The sequence below is a fragment of the Oryctolagus cuniculus genome, chromosome 4 (assembly GCF_051225735.1).
Source record: "Oryctolagus cuniculus isolate XC-2025 breed Fujian yellow rabbit chromosome 4, ASM5122573v1, whole genome shotgun sequence".
In the NCBI taxonomy this organism is placed as follows: domain Eukaryota; kingdom Metazoa; phylum Chordata; class Mammalia; order Lagomorpha; family Leporidae; genus Oryctolagus; species Oryctolagus cuniculus.
In genome coordinates this window covers 82,417,547-82,425,917 of record NC_142870.1, presented here as the reverse complement: position 1 = coordinate 82,425,917, position 8,371 = coordinate 82,417,547, and the positions used below count along the sequence as shown (strand labels likewise).

At 57.0% G+C, this 8,371-nt stretch overlaps 1 long non-coding RNA gene across 1 annotated transcript; it reads right to left on the bottom strand.

Moving 5' to 3' along the window:
* Nucleotides 1-1,506: 1,506 nt before the first annotated feature.
* Nucleotides 1,507-8,019, bottom strand: LOC149127024 (uncharacterized). The gene is made up of 3 exons (XR_016232102.1): nucleotides 7,902-8,019; nucleotides 6,041-6,171; nucleotides 1,507-1,576 (listed from the first exon to the last, which is right to left on the bottom strand). It is a non-coding gene; the product is annotated as an uncharacterized LOC149127024 (long non-coding RNA).
* Between the last annotated feature and the right edge of the window lie 352 nt (nucleotides 8,020-8,371).

The window sequence follows — 8,371 nt, the reverse complement described above, 5'->3', positions numbered from 1 at the left end:
ACTTGCCCTCGGAGGCTGGCCAACAGGAGTGTCACTTGGCAGGAGCAGCGAGGCCCTGGACACAGGACCTGCTCTGTGCCTCTCGGCCAGGCCTGGCAAACCTCGGCTGGTGAGAGCCCAGCCTTACCCCTGGGTAGGAGCAACGAACAGCGGGCAAAGAGCTCGTGGTCCAATAAGCCTGGAGGACTTCCTGTACAACAGTGTCCACTGCGGAGCCTTGACTGGGCCACTGCACGCACAATGGACTTCAGCAAGCGGCCTTCTGCCAACTTCAGTAGCCACGGGGTTGCAGTTCTGACCAGCACGCAGACAGAAGCTCGTGCTGTGGGACCCTTGGCCTCACACACACACACACACACACACGTTTCAAGGCTCGTCACATGTCTTCCTATGTGTGTCTGCAGCTATGTCATCCAACAAAAGTGTGTGATCTTTGCTAAGGGACAGCCCTTCCACAGGGTAGGGGACCTGCCCTGGGGAGGCCAAATCCACAGGCAAATGTGGCAGCGGCCCATGCGGGCACCCTGCTTCCCATGGTAGGCTGGGTGACTCCTCCCGGTTCATTTCCTGAGAGGCCGGCTGAGTCAGGTGACTGGACTAGACCCCAGTGCAGGCCTCCTGGGCTGAGAGGGAGGCTCAGCCCAAAGTCACCTCCCGTGAGACATCTTCCAGTTCTGGGATCCTGCGCATTCAGGAGGCGTGGAGCTCTCCTAACCCTTGAATTTGCTGGAGGCCACTGGGGTCATTAGCAGTCAGTCCTGGGAGAGGGCCAGGCTGCAGGAGGCAGGAGGAAGTGAGGAAAAAGGGTAGCGGGACAAAGGAGGTGAGAGCCGGCACCGCCAGGCGGGGACAGGTGCCTCCAGGAAGGTGTGGGGAACAGTGGTGGAGGAAGCGGCTGCTGGGTGCCCCTTTTTGGGGCAGACCCTGGGAGAAGCAGCAGGGAGGAGAGGCATGGCTTGCCCTGAGGGCCTGGGGAGGGTGGGCTGTGCTGCAGCCCTGGTGGAGGCCATCCTGGTGGAGGTGCCCACTCCAAGCTGCGGGTAAAGGCCTTGCTGAGGTTCCAGGAGGTGGCAAGAATGTTCTGGGAGTTGAGGACAGGAAATCTCCTGTGTTCTCTCTTCCTGCCTGGGGTCCCTTTCACCAGCAGCCCTGCTCCCTTGGCCCACCCTGGGGGTCTGTGATGACATAAGAGGCCCCTCCCTAGAGGGCCCCCCACCTGCCTCCCTCTGCTGGGAGACCCTGGGCAGCCGGCTCCATTTCCTTCCAGTGGCCTGGCATGTCAGAGCGGCCTGCCCTCTTCCCAGTCTACAGGGGCCGGGACAGCCCGTCACTCCTCACCCCCTCCCCGTGCGCTGTCAGGGCACCGTCCCACCCAGCATTCACAGTAGCCTGGACTGAAACTGTTTTTGAAACATTTCCTTACTTCCTTGTTCCTCCTGGCACCCGGGTCATCGGGTCCAGCCCCAAATACACCTTGCACCAGCACCCTCCTGAGTTAGAGACCCACCTAGGCCATCCGGAGTTGGGCAGTGTCAGAGCTGGGAGGGACTCCAGGTTCCACGGGCAACCCCTCGTCCTAGGGGAGGAGATTGACACACAGTAGCTGCCTGAAGCTCACACCGGGATCCAACCCTGGGGACCAATCCATCCGGCCTCCCGCCTCCCAGACATCAGTGGTAACGCGGGGTGCGGGCAAGGCCACCTGGCCTCCATGGCCATCCAGCTGCTCCCTCTCGGGGCCCGAGCACATTCCTCTGACTTTATATAGCCATGGGGTCCCCTGTTCCACCTTGTCGAGCCTCGGGGTATCCAGCAGGATAAGAGACAGAACAGCCCAGGGACTCTTTCTTCAGGAGCCCTCAGGGGGGTTGCTGGGGTGAGAATAGGGGAAAGAGAGCTGCGGGGCCCACTGGCTGCGGGCTCCCTCCAGGCAGTGGCTGGCAGCCGTCTTGTCCCCGCCCACGAGGGTGACAGAAATCCAAGCACCTGAGCCATCATCATCCACTGCTTCCCAGGCCCGTCAGTGGGGAGCTGGATTGGAAACAAAGTAACTAGGACTCTGTGATGAGAGGCAGGCATCCCGAGAGGCAGCCGAACCAGCTGTGCCACGGTGACAGCTCACTGGGATTTTAATTGTCATCTGATGATTAGTGATGTGGGGCCCTTTTTTCCTATTCTGATTGGCCGTTTGTCTATCTTCTTTTGAGAAATGTTTCTCCAGGTTCTTTGTCCATATTTATTTATTTATTTATTCTTTTTGACAGGCAGAGTGGACAGCGAGAGAGAGAGACAGAGAAAAAAGTCTTCCTTTTACCGTTGGTTCACCCTCCAACGGGTGCACTGCACTGATCCGAAGGCAGGAGCCAGGTGCTTCTCCTGGTCTCCCATGGGGTGCAGGGCCCAAGCACTTGGGCCATCCTCCACTGCACTCCCGTGCCACAGCAGAGAGCTGGCCTGGAAGAGGGGCAACCAGGACAGAATCCGGCGCCCCGACCGGGACTAGAACCCGGTATGCCGGCGCCGCAGGCAGAAGATTAGCCTATTGAGCCAGCCCTTTTATTCTACTGCCAGTGCAGGAAGTAGCACAAGTTACAGGGCCTTCGGGAACCTCAGCAGCCTCCGAGTGAGGGTCAAGGGGGAGGCAGAGTCTGTGTGGCCCTGGACTGCCTGCTGGAGGAAACCGTGTTGTCTGGAGCCCGTCCAGTGGAGCTGGAGGGCAGGAGGCAGCGGTAGCCACGCAGGACAGCGGCTGGCTCCTCTCTGCTTCAGCCTGGGTAAGTCCAGCAGCCTCAGCCAGTCCTCCTGGGCACCACGGCTTCATCACAACAAAGATGACCTGGGTCGCCGCGCCTCACCCCGCCCAGCCAGGGAGTCTTCAAGGCAGGGGACCAAGCTTGTGTGCTTTCCTTCCTTCCTTCCTTCCTTCCTTCCTTCCTTCCTTCCTTCCTTCCTTCCTTCCTTCCTTCCTTCCTTCCTTCCTTCCTTCCTTTTTACAGGCAGAGTTAGACAGTGAGAGAGAGAGAGACAGAGAGAAAGGTCTTCCTTTTCCGTTGGTTCACCCCCCCAAATGGCTGCCACGGCTGCGCCCTGTGCCGATCCGAAGCCAGGAGCCAGGTGCTTCCTCCTGGTCTCCCATGGGGTGCAGGGCCCAAGGACCTGGGCCATCCTCCACTGCACTCCCGGGCCACAGCAGAGAGCTGGACTGGAAGAGGAGCAACCGGGACAGAATCTGGCACCCCAACCAGGACTAGAACCCGGTGTGCCGGCGCCGCAGGCGGAGGATTAGCCAAGTGAGCCACAGCACCAACCAAGGACCAAGCTTTCTTATCTTGGGTGCCTCCTGTGTCCCCAGCATGGTGCTGGGCACCTGGCAGGTGCTCCCTTTGATAGAGACAGATGTGGAAGATGTAACCCAGGCCAATAGGCAGGGCCAAGAGACTCAAGACCAGTGTGCAGAGGCATGTGCCTGGAACGGAATGTCTCCACTACTCAAAAAATCAGATAGAGAAACTGAAAACAAAACTGATTGTGGTTACAGCTGGACCCATCCAGCTCCAGATATGAACTCTCCAGCCCCGAGAAGGTCATCAGTGACTAAACATGTGTACAGGCCCTGCGTGAATTTCCTTGTAGACAACTTCCCCCATTGCCATTCCTGCTCCGCCCCCCCACCCCCGCAACGGAGCAAGCTTTGCTGTCCTTCGCTCCTCTGCTCCCCCATCCTTGTCCGCGCCCCTCATGCTTCGTGGTCCCAAAACACGCACGGCCAAAACAACCGACTCCTGCCACACTCCAGTGGTCATCCCGTGAGCCTAGGGGTTAGCTCATGGCCTGTCGCTCCCCGTCTTCGTGGAGGAACGACACAGGACCATGCGCTGTTCTTTTGTCTGCTCGGCCCTCCCTGGGTTTGCTGCTGGTTCTTCCCGGGTTGGCTACCGTCCCTTCCACCTCCGTGGAAGGGCAGTTCCCCCTAGCCACTTTCCCCACTTCCGCGGGGGAGCGGCACACCGCCAGCCGGCTCTCTCGGGGGCTGCGCAGGTGTTCCTTCAGATAGATGTTCCCGTTAGATGTTCCTGGTGCATGTTGTCTCTCTCCTCCTTTATAGTCCTCTTCCACCAATCCCAACTCTGCTACCCACACGTTGAGTACGCTGCTCTCCTCCAATCAGGAGCAGGTCCTGCTGTTTATTGGTTGAACTGGAGGCAGCTGTGTAGAAGCTGTTTCCTCCTCTCCCAGCGCCATATTGTGGGAGAGCAGATGCATAGAATAAGTCTTAATTCCAGTACCTTAGTCTAGTCCGAGTTGCTCCCAGTTGCTCCCCACAATGGCCAATGTGGCCTGGCAGGACAGCTTCCACCCTGGGGTTGGCCTGAGTGTGTAGGTGTCACATTCTAGCAGACCCGATGGCCACAGGCAGGGTCTCTTCAGAAGAGGTGTTGGAAGCGGAGGGTCTCGACGCCCCCTGTCAAATGGGCCTGGGTTTCTCCTGGGTCTTGGGTGTTAGGAGACAATTTTCCCACCCACCGGCCTCTCACTTTTCTGCAAATCTCCATGCCTCCAGGAAGGCTGCCTTTCATCTCAGACCCCAGGGTGTGGTATCTCCGGCCGGCATCCCTGACCTTGGCAGGCCGGCACGGTGGCTGGCACGCGGGTTGAATCCCAGGCCCCTCACAGTTGCCAACATCTGGCGGTCCGTCTTTCCAGCTGAGTACGTGGCTAGGCCAGGAGGGGCCCTCAGAAGAGGCAAGGCTGGGGCACTGGGCCCCCGCGGGTCGATGCCCAGGCGGCAGAGCAGGCGAGGGAGCCAGGGTTGGCTGGGAGTGAAAAGTGCCTCAGCGGCTTCCTGATGTCTGTGACGCCCGGCCAGGGACATGGGTGACCGGAAGAGGTGGCTGCAAGCTCCGTCCCTGCGGGGAGAAGGAAGCCCCAGGAGGAGACCCCGGGGCAAGTAGGAGCGGCCTGCTCCCCAGAAGCAGATGTGGGTGTCTGGGAGGAGCCAGAGCTTCCTGCAGGTTGGGGGGGAGGCAGCGGCCCGTGAGGAGGGGCCTGGCAGCCAGGAGAACCTGTGGGCAGCAGGGGGAAGGCGGGGTCTCCAGCCAAGGTGCCTCCTGCCAGGCAGCCCCTCCCGGGAGACCTCCTTCTCCTGGGGACACCGGTGGGAGGCATTCACTGAACGGCAGACACCTGCTGAGGCTCTGGCTCGCTGCGTCGTGGGTTCTCCACAGCTCCCCTTCCGGGGAGCCCGCTTTGTGGCACAGCAAGTGAAGCCGCTGTGTGTGACGCCGGCAGCCCAGGGGAGCACCAGCTCAAGGCCTGACTGCTCTGCTCCCAATCCAGCTCCCTGCTAATGGCCTGGGAAAGCAGCAAAAGGTGGCTCACATGCTTGGGCCCCTGCACTCACGTGGGAGACCCGGAAGGAGCTCCTGGCTTCTGGCTTTGGCCTGATCCAGGCCCTACCATTGCAGCCGTTTGGAGAGTGAACTAAGGGATGTGCCATCTCTCTTGCTTGCCCTCTCTCTCTGTCACTCTGCCTTTCAGATAAGTATGTAAATATTAAAAGAAAAAACATCCCTCCACCCCTCACCTGGTGGAGTCCACAGCAGCCAGACTGCTGGTGGGGACCACTGTCTCCCTGTGTCCCCGCAGACCCTGCTCCTTGTGGTTCTTAGTTCAAGGTCAGGTCCACAAGCCTTGTGGGAGCTGTGCATTGCTAGTGTGCCCTTTCTCCTGGCCTTCCTCACCCTCTGTGTTTTCCTGATGCAAGACTGTACTTTAGGTCCTGAGAAAGGTGACAATGGTCATCGTTTATTAAATGCTTTGAGCATCTATATAGTGACATAAACTCACAGGTAGGGATAAACACAAGTGAATTTTGGGGCCAGTGTTGTGGTGTAGCAGGTAAAGCCACCGCCTGCAGGGCCAGCATCCCATGTGGGTGCCCGTTCAAGTCCTGGCTGCTCCACTTCTGATCCAGCTCCCTGCTAATGTGCCTGGGAAAAGCAGTGGAGGATGACCCAAGTGCTTGGGCCCCTGAACTCACGTGGGAGATCCGGATGAAGCTCCTGGCTTCTGACCTTGGCCTGGCCCAGCCCCAACTGTTGCAGCCACCTGGGGAGTGAACCAGCATATGGAAGATCTCTTCTCTCTCTTTCTCTCTCTCTGTAACTCTGCCTTTCAAGTAAATAAAAATAAATGAAAAAAGCAAGTGAATGTTAATCTCACCTCTCTGGTTCCTGTTAAGGGCTGGTGGGGAAGGAAGCACAGGCTGTAAGCTGAGCACAGCCGAGAACCAGCCTTTGGGCTTCGTGTTCTTGATACTTCAAATCCAATGCCCTGACCCTGCTGTCACGGGAGCGGGAGGAGCGATGTCTTTAGACGGCCAAGTTCTCAGAAAGCCAAGGCCTCGCGGGCTGAATGCCAACATCCTGCTTCTTTGCAGCACTGCCCGCAGCGCCTCCTGCTACTAGGGTCAGCTGGGTGTGGGCCTGCCTCTCGGCAGGGGGGCCACGCCAAGCGAGGGCAGGTCCAGCAGTCTCGGGGTGACCAGGGAATTGAGCCTTGGCTGCCCAGGCTCATTAAGGGGGACCCAGGATATAAGAGCTCATGATATCTTTTAGAACATTTTTTAAATGATTTTGTTTATTTGAGAAACAGAGTTACAGACAGAGAGAGGGAGAGACAGAGAGAGAGGTCTTCCATCTGCTGGTTCACTCCCCAAAGCTAGGCGGATCCAAAGCCAGAAAGCAGGAGCTTCTTCCAGGTCTCCCACACAGGTGCAGGGGCCCAAGCATTTGGGCCAAACTGACGCTTTCCCAGGCCACAGCATAGAGCTGGATCAGAAGAGGAGTATCCGGGACACGAACCAGTGCCCACCTGGGATACCAGCACTGCAGACGGAGGCTTAACCTACTGCACCACAGCACTGGCCCTTAAAGCATTTTTTAAAAAAGCAATCTTGGGGCCAGTGTTTTGGCCAGTGTTTTTGTGTAGCCCTAAATGAGCACCGATTTGAGTCCTGCCTGCTCTACTTCCGATTCAACTCTCCGCTAATGTACCTGGAAAAGCAGAAGATGGCGCAAGTCCTTGGGCCCCTGCACCCACATGCAAATATTTTGAAATTGATGCATACAGGAGCATTTAAAAAGTTCATGGAATGTTATGAAAAAAATACTGTGTGGATTTCAAAACATCATGTACCAAAATAAACTTATCTTTTAATCCCAGTTTTCCACAAGCTTGCACAGATCACAGTAAATTGATATTTGTGGCAGACGTTGGAGCTGGAATTTGAACTCTCCCACACAGTGAGGTTGCCTCCAGGGCTTGCCATTTCTCTGCTCTGGGAGACAGTCTAGTGTCAGAAGAGAAAAAAACTCAGGGCTGGTGCTGTGGCGTAGTGCATAAAGCTGCCACCTGCAGTGCCAGTTTCCCATATAGGCACTGGTTAGAGTCCTGGCTGCCCCACTTCTGATCCAGCTCTCTGCTATGGCCTGGGAAAGCAGTGGAAGATGGCCCAAGTCCTTGGGCGTCTGCATCCACATGGGAGACCCGGAAGAAGCTCCTGACTCCTGGCTTCGGATCAATGCAGCTCCGGCCATTGCGGCCAATTGGGGAGTGAACCAGCGGATGGAAGACCTCTCTCTCTCTCTCCCTCTCTCTGCCTCTCCTTCTCTCTCTGTGTAACTCTGCCTTTCAAATAAATTTAAAAAAATCTTAAAAAAAAAAAAAAAGAAGAAGAAGAGAAGAAGCCTCCAGTGTCCTTCCAGGACTCTCCCTTACCCTTGGAGATTGCTCTTTTTAGTCAGCTGAGCCAATCCTACAGCCTCTGATTCTCAAGACCCCATTCTCTCAAACAGGCTCCTCTCCTGCATTCCCTACACCACGCTCCTGGAAGAACTTACCTGTGGTGGAATGAGAAAGCCATGCCAAGATGGCCGCTGGCAATCGAGCATCAGTTACTCAGGAATGGCTTTGAAACCCACCTGACAACGGAGCCTGCCTGACAACAGGCTGTGATTGGATGGCTTCTGAAACTGCCTGGCAGCATGCCGTAATTGGTTAGGGCATAGACCGCCCCTTGACTGGATTGGCTGCCTTGGCTATATAAGCTTCTGTACCAATTGAAATAAACAAGTCTGCCGGCTGCTCACCTCTGGCCTGCTTTTACCCGACTCCCGGGGTCTGTGTGGTGTCTCCGCCCCTCTTGCCCCCACCACATTCCTCCTCTCAGAACAAATCCACAGCAATACTTACCAAACCGCATAATCATTGCATGGAGCTTCCCTGCATATAGGAAACCCACCAGGTGCAGCCATGCTGACCACCCCAGGACCCTGTAACCTCACAGCCCTGAGCTGACCCCTGTACCCAG